Source organism: Ciconia boyciana, chromosome 4, assembly GCF_034638445.1.
Source record: "Ciconia boyciana chromosome 4, ASM3463844v1, whole genome shotgun sequence".
Taxonomy (NCBI): domain Eukaryota; kingdom Metazoa; phylum Chordata; class Aves; order Ciconiiformes; family Ciconiidae; genus Ciconia; species Ciconia boyciana.
The window spans coordinates 42703963-42713506 of record NC_132937.1 but is presented as its reverse complement, the minus strand read 5'-3'; the positions used below and the strand labels follow the sequence as shown (position 1 = coordinate 42713506).

At 38.1% G+C, this 9544-nt stretch overlaps 1 long non-coding RNA gene across 1 annotated transcript; it reads right to left on the bottom strand.

Annotated features, from left to right (window-relative positions):
• Window positions 1-2849: 2849 nt before the first annotated feature.
• On the bottom strand, window positions 2850-7306 carry LOC140650449 (uncharacterized). Its single transcript, XR_012041995.1, has 3 exons — window positions 7076-7306; window positions 6218-6289; window positions 2850-2935 (listed from the first exon to the last, which is right to left on the bottom strand). It is a non-coding gene; the product is annotated as an uncharacterized lncRNA (long non-coding RNA).
• Between the last annotated feature and the right edge of the window lie 2238 nt (window positions 7307-9544).

Here is a 9544-nt window from a genome sequence, read left to right as displayed (position 1 = left end):
CAGATGATTTCTGGATATCTCACTGGAAACACTTGGTTATCTCAAAATAGCACTTAAAAACAAGCTTTCTAAAATACAACTCCTGTTTATAAGAGTAGTAGAACATTCCATGACTTTTTTTAAGCTGACTGATTCACTCTAGAATCGTAGCTATAAGAAGACATGAAAAACCCTGTTAGGAAGTAGATCAATCCACCTAAGTTAAGAAAGCCCATGAACATTTGTAAACTGAATTTGCTGAGAAGGGTTTTCTTAGGAAGGGTATCCCTACACTTGGAACCCATAAAGGACGCATTTCCATAGTTTATTTTTGTGAAGTACTACACAACTTAGGTTTCTTTCTCAAATCTCATTCCCACCCATTCTACATTAAAGCCACTACCTTTATCATTCTCAAAGTTAATGTTGAAAGCTTTTGTTGGACTACTTTTTATGTATAAGCTTATTTCATTATTTCTATCCATGTTGATATTCTGCAGTTCAGGAAACATTTAAATATGCAACACTTTAATGGGAAACTTTAGGTATCCTTTTCAGATTGTTATCGGCAGACAGATTTCAGAAAAAGCCATCTGCCTTCACCAAGCTTATAACAGATTGAAATAGTTACTAGCTGGAAAATTTGCCTGACAGCCAAAAGTAGACAAATCAAGAAAGTTAAAATGTAGATTATTCGGAAAGCATCCATGTACGTATATATGCACTACATTAAACTCCTTTCTTTCCTAAACCCTTCTGGACGTTCCCCCTGCAGAAAGTACAATAATGCAAAATCTGTAAAACAAAAAGGCCAGATCTTTGATCACCACCAAAATGCACGCAGCATTGAATACGTATGCATGACAAAGTGGTTTAAAATACAAGCTAAAATTGATAAAGAAGTGTTTTGAACAATCATTTCCAGTTTAGGGACTTCCTGTGGCAAAGGATGCAGCTTGACCATTACACTCTATATAAGCAGCTGGACTGATTTTTTTTTAAACTGTCCAAACATGCAAAAATTTGTATTGAAGTAAATGAGTTCACTTCACAACACAGAATATTGAAGAATCATGGTATTTAAGAAGATGATCAAATATTATTTTAAGCATTTATTTTTAGATACCCAGTTTAAAAAGGATGAATTTTAACAGACACTAACAATAATGAGAAATATTTAAAAGGCTATTTGAAGCCATTCAAAATGAGAGCTGACCCAAGGAGGAGGCTATGCAGTCCCTGTCTGATTCATATCACAGGCTGGGCTTAGAAAGGAATTGACAGCGGGATGAAAACAAGTCGACAGGGTGCTTTACTGATCACTACAGAACCCCAAATATAAGAAAAAAACCCCAACACACACACCCCTCAAAAAACAAAAAAAAACCCTGAGCAGCAAAGCCAACAAAGCTTTATTTCCCATTTGTTTCTGTGTGACAGCTTAGTGAGGGGTAAAGGAACTGTTAGATTTGTTAAAGCTTTCTAATGGTTTATTACATTACTTGTTAATGAAATAAGACAGACTGACAGCACAATCCCAGGAAATGTGTTTCCTTAGAAAGCCTGTCTGAAAACTTAGATAGGAAGTGAAAGGGGCTTTAGAAGGTCAACTCCTGTATTTAGTACCCAAAGGCAGGATCAGCTATTCATAGGAGAAGATATTTGTTTAACCTGTTTGGAAACACATCTAATGATGGAGCTTCCATGCCAACCCCAGGCAGTCTGGTTACTTCACTCTTCTTAACAAATTTTTCCTAATTTGAATACTCCTTGATGGAATTTAAATCCATTACTTCTTTCCAGGTCATTACAGACATGAAGAATTTATTCCCTTTGTCTTTGCTGAAGTCTTTTATACATTTGAAGATTTACATGCATTCATTAATTCTTTCCCTGTGGCCTCTGAGTCTGTGATTCATCATAAATCCAGAGATCACCTCCATCAGATCTTTTCCCAGAGCTTCCTACCTCTCTGGTTTTTTTTTTTTACCTGGAAGCGGAAGTGAACTGATCTGAATCTTGGAAGTTCAGGACCAGAAGAGAAAATCTGAAGTCTTTGCTATCTAAAGAATAAACTTTTACTCATGAGGCTGAATGTCAGGACAAGAGGGATCTGAAAAAAAACATAAACTTCAGAAACTACAAGCTCTCTGTGCTAAACATGAGAAGATGACCACATTTTTAGTCAGCTCCAAAGTTTTCCAGAATCCCATGAAAAAATAAGCCTAAAAATGTTCTGTTTAATGGTCAGGTGTTGCCCTGATTTTTCTGCAAACTGCAGGAAAGCAATGAGGGGTTTTTTTGTAAAGAAGGAAATTTTGGAGTAAGGTACAAAAACACAGAAAACTTGGTTTTTTCCTCTGTTCTTTTGAAAACAGAGTTTTCTAGGAATCCTACCAAATCTGAAATCTCCATGGACCACAAATTTCTTCCTAAAGCGCTTTGTAGCTCATGACTTCTTTTTCAACTCTATACACAAATGCAGTGGCAGGTTCAGTGACATTTTTTAACCTAAGCATTAAAATAAGTGGATTCACGTATCTTTTTCTACTTCATTGACTTTATAAAATATCAAACAAACTAATCTCATTTCATCCTGCAATGCGTTAAATTAAGTAAAGACACCATTGAAATAGGATGTGCAGAGTATTATCATAAAATACATTACTTCAGCATCTTGCTTTATTACAAAAATTCTTCATTACTTTTTATGTTCCACTTTATTGACAGAGATGGTATCTGTCGTAAGTTTTATATGAGATATCAACCTCCACTACATACAATTCCATGGAATTATGATACTAAATTTCATCAATGGTGTATACCTCTGTATATACACAACTCCTGAGACAGACAGCAATCAGTTACACCCCAACTTTAGGAATCTGATGATGGATTTTCCATGTATTTTGGTCAACTTCACCTCAGAGCTTCTGCGTTCAGTAAAGCTGTAAATCTGAAAAGAAAAGCATATTTGGGTAACAGGACTTTATGCAATCAGAGTGGAGGGTAGTTGCTAAGAAATTAATTTCAAAACAGATTGAATAAATGTATGTTTGGAATAGGGAGAAGCAGCATGATTCTATCTCACGACTAACAAAGCAACAGCAAACATGCATCAATCAAAAAATGCTTTACAAGCATTACCAGTTATCAATGGGTGGGTCAAGAGTGTTTTGTAGCATTCATTTGCAAACATTTGCATGTCATCGTTTCAGTGCAATTGAAGAAAGAGATCAAGTGAAACTGAAACACGGGAGGGAAATGATCAAAAGCAAATAAGCCCTGCTTTGCAATTCACCTGTTTGCAAATCACGAGAGTGCTATAAAGAGACCAAACTTGTTCAGCCCAGTAGGCTAGTCTTTGCCTTTTGGCAGACAGGGTAGCAAGCTTTATAGTAGGTGTTAGGCAAAATTCCTTGATTAATTTTTATTTCTGATCAAACAAAAAAAATGTAGGGCAGTTCCACCCAAGAAAAAACAAGAATAAAAAGACTGTACTATTCTTAGGATCAAGCAGCACTGTTCTTCTGCCACATTTGGAAGGGAAGTCTTTTCCTGTAAAACGAAAGGCTAGTATGCAGTAAAGTTTGCATGTTCTTTTCAGTTATGTCAGCTGGCTTGCTGGAAGATCCTGCTGGCTCTTGCTACAAACTTTTCTGTAAAAAGGCATTTCTCAGTAGTATGACAGTACTACAGCTTCATGGAAAATCAAAGATGTGTCCTATTAAGGCAAAAGCTTTTTAAAAATCTTGTTTCTCACTACATAATTTCTGCTCGTACTTTTTCTGTATGATGAAATCCCATCAAATTGTACATAAAATACACCGGCTTGTAGCAATCTGTGCAAATACTGCCTCCTGGCGACTCTTTGTATGGCTACAGGACGGGGAAAGGTGGAACCTCAAATGGCTTCTCAGGTGTGTATACACAGAAATCAGAAAAGCAATTAATTTCTATTTAATTTCAGGACCGACTTAATTACACCTATATTTGTTACTTAACAAGGAAGTGTTTTCTTTACAAGAACTGTCAAAGCTAATTAAGTCTCCAGTTGTGCAACATTTCAGTCTTATTTTACTGCCAGAATAAAAGGGCTGGACTGAAGTTTTTCTTTGAATACGGCCAGGTCAGCTCTTATTTTAAAAAAACATATGGCATACAACATAGACAAACAGATTTTCAATTATAAGTCACAGTACAGTGGAGAAAAAAGTTGGAAGGTAGTTAACAAATGTAAAACTTAAAATATATCTGAACACTACCTTCTCCTTGCCTCCCCTCTAACACTACTCTGAAATCCCAACATTATTAGAATGCAAATATCCAAAGTTTAGTTCTTAATAGTTAAGAAATTTAACCAGACATCCTTAAATCTGCCTACTTGTATGTTTGTCCTACGCAGTGAGTAAAACACAGGCAAAGAGACACTGTGTGTAATATTAAATGCTGTACAACACTGCATCTCCCACACAATAGGGCAGAATTTAGCTGATCTGACAGGCATGCAGTGCTGCATCCACTGTAGCCACTGCTTCCTGCAGGGCTAGACGTTGCCGGGCTTCTGTCTGCTATCCTGGCAAGACTACCCCATAACTGAACAGCAAATTGAGGCTATATTCTTTAAACCTTCCACTGCCTTTCCTGATGCTTTGATTCATATGAGAATTTTTGTCTCAGACAAATCATTGTTATTCCACCCTACTTTCATACTGCTACACTTATGTTTATTGTGACTGGTTCTGCTGGTTCTGCTAGGCAGACAGGACTCTTAAAGATAATTAGTATTTGCACCATTGACTTGAAAGATGATTTACATTTTTTTTTTGGACCTGAAGCCGTATGTACTCCATTCCGTTCACACTGATACAGCAGCACAAGGGGACAGAGACTGGATTAGCTGTGTTTGCCTGGAAATGAAGCAATCCTTGGGTGACATAAAGATTATATGCTTGACTCTTACCCACTAGCTTCTTCTGACGTGGGAATATGGAATATTGCAAAGATGTGAGAGCGTGGCCAGGACAGCTCACACTCCAGTTGCCTTTGGCTAGAAAATTAAAATAGTTCATCAGTTTTGTCATGTAAGCCTGTGGAAGGAAGGCTGCATAGGAGTATGAAAGTAAAGAATTACGGTCTGTTCATGCTTTACATTTACGCTGGACAGAATTGTTACAAGCTGCCCAAGGTGTAACAGCGTAGCAACTCAGACCTTTGATTTTTACTTGTAAATTTTACCAGAATACTTAGAGTACCCTGAGGTGTTACTGAAGGGCTGTGTCAGGAAGTTGTCCTCAGCTGATGACAGAAAGGAGACAGGAGTATGTCCAAATGGTAACTGCCAGGTGGCCCCTGGAACTGCCGAATTTCAAATTGTATGCAGAAAATTGTTTGGCCAAACAAGGATTTGGCCCTTGGTTTAAAGCTTCATGCATAAACCATGCAGAAATCCTTTGCAAACCTGATTAGCTATTCTGTTCTAATATATGCAGAAAATCATGGATCTAAATCAGCAGTTATTATACCAATTTATTATCAGTAGTTATTAAACCCAGTCCCTTGGGTTATTAATAGTCGGGCATATCACACAGGTGAGCATTCCATGATGACAGACCAAAGCGCTTCACTCCAGACCTCTGGGCTGGTGCGCTTCCCTGCGGTGTAGCTGAGTATCCAGGGTCAAGGCAAACAGTCACACAGTGTGGCTAACTACAGCAGAGGCACTAAAAGTAAGGATGGACCGCGTTCCCTATTAGGTATGTCTTTACTGTTCATGGCTCGGTTTAATAGTCTGGCTACAACAGAATCTGTTTTAATAGGGTGCCTGGTTAACAAACAGTTATTTATCTGAAGCATAAAGAGATTTCTGAGTAACATAGCCTATTTCATTACTTGGCTAGCTAGTTGTAGCTAATAAATCAAAGCTCTTCTCATTCTTTTGTCCTAATATCCTGGCCTCATTTCTAAAAGTAGTGCCTAAATGTGTGTTGTGCATGTGATAGACTTACTTATGAATCCAATCCTATGGGCACCCCTACAGCTATAAAAGGTGCTTTGCAGACACATCTGGTAGGACATTCTTCAGTTTTTTTCTACTCATAGAGAACATATACATCAAGCTTCCATAAACCAGCAAAAATCACATTCATTTACAGGAGCACACAGTGACATTTTTGTTATAATCTTCAGTGACCTGATGCATGGAATTCATTAAAATAATAAAATGTGTGATACTCACAGCTCAAGATTTCCTTACACATGAAAGACAGTAATATTTTCCATGTGAAAACCTGCTGCCCCTCAGCGGTTTCTAAAGGAAACAACAGAACAATGCCAGAACAATAAGGACCTGCTTAGAATCCGGTGCTTTTGGTTAATAACTAAATTAACAGTTAATTATTAGTTAATTATTTGTTTAATAACTAAAGAACAGCATGATGTAATGGAATAGTTTGTAAACAGTGAACTGATGATGATGCCAAATTGGTCTACTTATTTCCTGAGCCTACTACATGTACCTCCTTCTGTCCAAACAGTGTTTGCTGTCATTTCCCACAGGGTCACAACGAACTTTGAGATAGTTGGTAGCTATAGGTCATAGTGGATCCTGGAAATGGCAAGGAGGGAGATGCTATAGTAAAGAAATTCTAAAATTCTTCAGAAAACTGGCCCTCATGGTTAGAAGCGTCCAATGTTTGCAACTACGGATGGAGCCAATATGACCTGCAAGCAGTGTGCACAACCAAAACAAAATTCTTCACTGAGTAAAGAAAATAAGACTGGGATTCCTCATCTGAAATAACATCTAGTCTCTGCAACAACTAATAGCATGAATAAACAACAAGGACGTAGCAGAAGGTTATGGTAATGAAAGTGCAATTCATCTGAAGAAGCTTATACAATTGGATTACATTTATATAACCTCCCTTCTTGCAATATCTCAGTGCTTCATAGTCGTTTAACGTGTTTAATTTTACAGGAACCCAGTGAAGTAAATAACTACTGACTACCTATTTTACAGCTCGGAAACCAAAGCAAAAGAATGAACAGGGGCTACATTCAGACCGGTTCAAGTTAACTTCATTATCATAAATACCTCCTCCACTGGTGCCATAGGGAAGCTGGATCTTCCAGTCTTGTATAAACAGTGCCCTGAATTGCTGAGCAGCACACTCTTAAACCTAGACACCACAGCAGTTGTGAAACCAAAGGCTTGTACTGATAGTAAGTGGTCTGAATATGGCCCTAAAGAGCTTGTCCATGGTCATGCTGAGTTTGAAGTAGAACAGAAAGTTGATGTTGGATGCTTCCGAAGTCCCACAGGTCAGGCAGGAAAAATCTGGGAAAAGCAGGATTTCTGTAAGTAATCCTTTCATGTAATGGCAGTTTTAGGTGAGCTAGAGGAAAGCACAGTGCCCTTACCTAGCTTCATAAGGTCCTGTAGGAGCTTCTGGCATTTGTTCACAAACCCACTTTGCCCTGGAATTCCTTTCTTCCCAACAGCCAGTTAGCTCCCTCTGCTCTCTGTGACTTTTTTTTCCATTTAAGAGACCAAGAGCCTCATTTTCAATTCAACTGAAGATGATTATAATTGATGTGAATTATGCAAAGCCTTTTGTCGCATTTTCCATTCTGGCTCGTGCAAAGCCCTGGATCTGAAACCCCACACTTTACTGCTGTTCCAGGTCTGAATCTGTAGAGCAATCCTATTTCTAGTTTCAGAAATCTTTGTCTAGTTGATCATATTAGTAATTATGATTTGTATGACTATAAGTCACTAAATTTGAGTTAGTGGATGAATACCATCAGATGAAACTGTCCTTTAGTAAGTCCTCTGCAATCCATAAATAACTCTGCTGAGAGCATAACAAAGGCCCTTTGTGTTATTGCACAGTGGAGCCAAAAATGTTCTCGAAGCAAAGTTTGTTTTCAATATAATTACATACAGCTCATACATAAAACAGCTTGTTGCGCCGTAGCCAAAAATGTAGTCCTTTAGATTCCATTAACATCTTCATCTATCTATATTAACAATAGAAACAAATGTATGGTAAGACCGTTTATATTTCACTGGTTCCTTTCTTTTATTCTATTTGATATATTACTTCTTGTCTAAGGACACAGTCCTGCAAGAATCTTACTGCTGGCACAAATGTCTGCCTGTACAAATGGCCTTACAGCATTGGAGTTCAGTCAGTGAATTCAGGACTGTTTTGATATCTTTTGGGATAGTGCCTGTTACGGATCCTGACTGGACACTTAAAAATCTGCAGAAAAAGTAGCAAATATATTTTCAAATACTGCAGAAAAGGCTGAAAATAAAGACTTATATTATTTTATTTTATGTTTTTATATTGGGTCTGCTAAGAACAGGAGGATGTATTCAAACTTTCCAGTGAAAGCTTAGGTGCCTAAGATTTTATTTTAGGAAACAGAATATATTTTCAGCCATCTCTATCAGCTGAAGCATCCTGTCAGGACGATCCATTTGGAGACTTCTCAACAATTAACTAATCATTCTGCACTTGAAATGATCAAAATAATTTTGGATCCCCCAATGTTCGTCGGAGAACCAGACAATACTCCCTACAAGAAAGTACCATAATTCAGCTAGGAAATTTTGTTCCTTAGTCATTTGTCCTCACATCCCTGCATCCTTCCTTTCCACAGTATAATGACTGTATAGCCAGATGCCTATAATATCCTAATTCTCCATTGTGTTCTCTCTTGTATTTCAGCATTCAGTATCTTTCTTTTTGAGAGCACTAGTGGGAAAGCAAATGATGATAATGCACGGTGCCGTCTCATTCCTCAGTAGCGTATGTTTCTCTGCCACTACAACATCTGGGTTTGTATGGTTCCAGGAATAATCACTATTTACAAAATAATTTTCCCTGTATAGAAATCTATAGTCAGTAAAGGGCTGCTATAGTGACCCATCTCATCCTCGTCCTTAGTCCTAGTGAAAGAACAGAAGGGATGCAATGGCTATGCCAGAGTGAGAGGTGAACAGACTGAAGGACAGCTGGTAGCTGAAATACTTCAGAAATATATAAATGCTGCCCTTCTCTGTTGGGGATGTGTCAAATCCCTGAAGGCCTCAGATCAAAGTAGCCAAGATTTGTGCAGAGTACAGTTTACTTTGCTAAGAAAACATGAACCAGATGCCACCATTGGAAAATTTCTTTTACTGTTGGGAAAAGTGCCTTTACATCTCAGTTTCTGAATTTTTTTTCCCAAGAAGCAAAAGACAGTTCTGACCCTAACACAACCTACACAATTGGAGCAGTATGTAGCTATTATTCCCACCAACAGGCTGGGAGCCATATCATCAGAAACCCATGGTCCTGATTCTTCCTTTTCACTTCCTTGCACTGCTCTGGGAAAGAAAAAGTATTGTTGCAATTATGCCACTTTACTGCTACGTAGTCTGGCACCTAACCAAGATAGAGCTAATGCTGGAGCACCACCTGGCCCACTTCTGTCAGAAGAGCAGCTTGTAACAGAAAGCAGTGACTATACAGGAGCTCTGCAGTAGATTATAGTAGTAGCTTTGTCCCCTCCA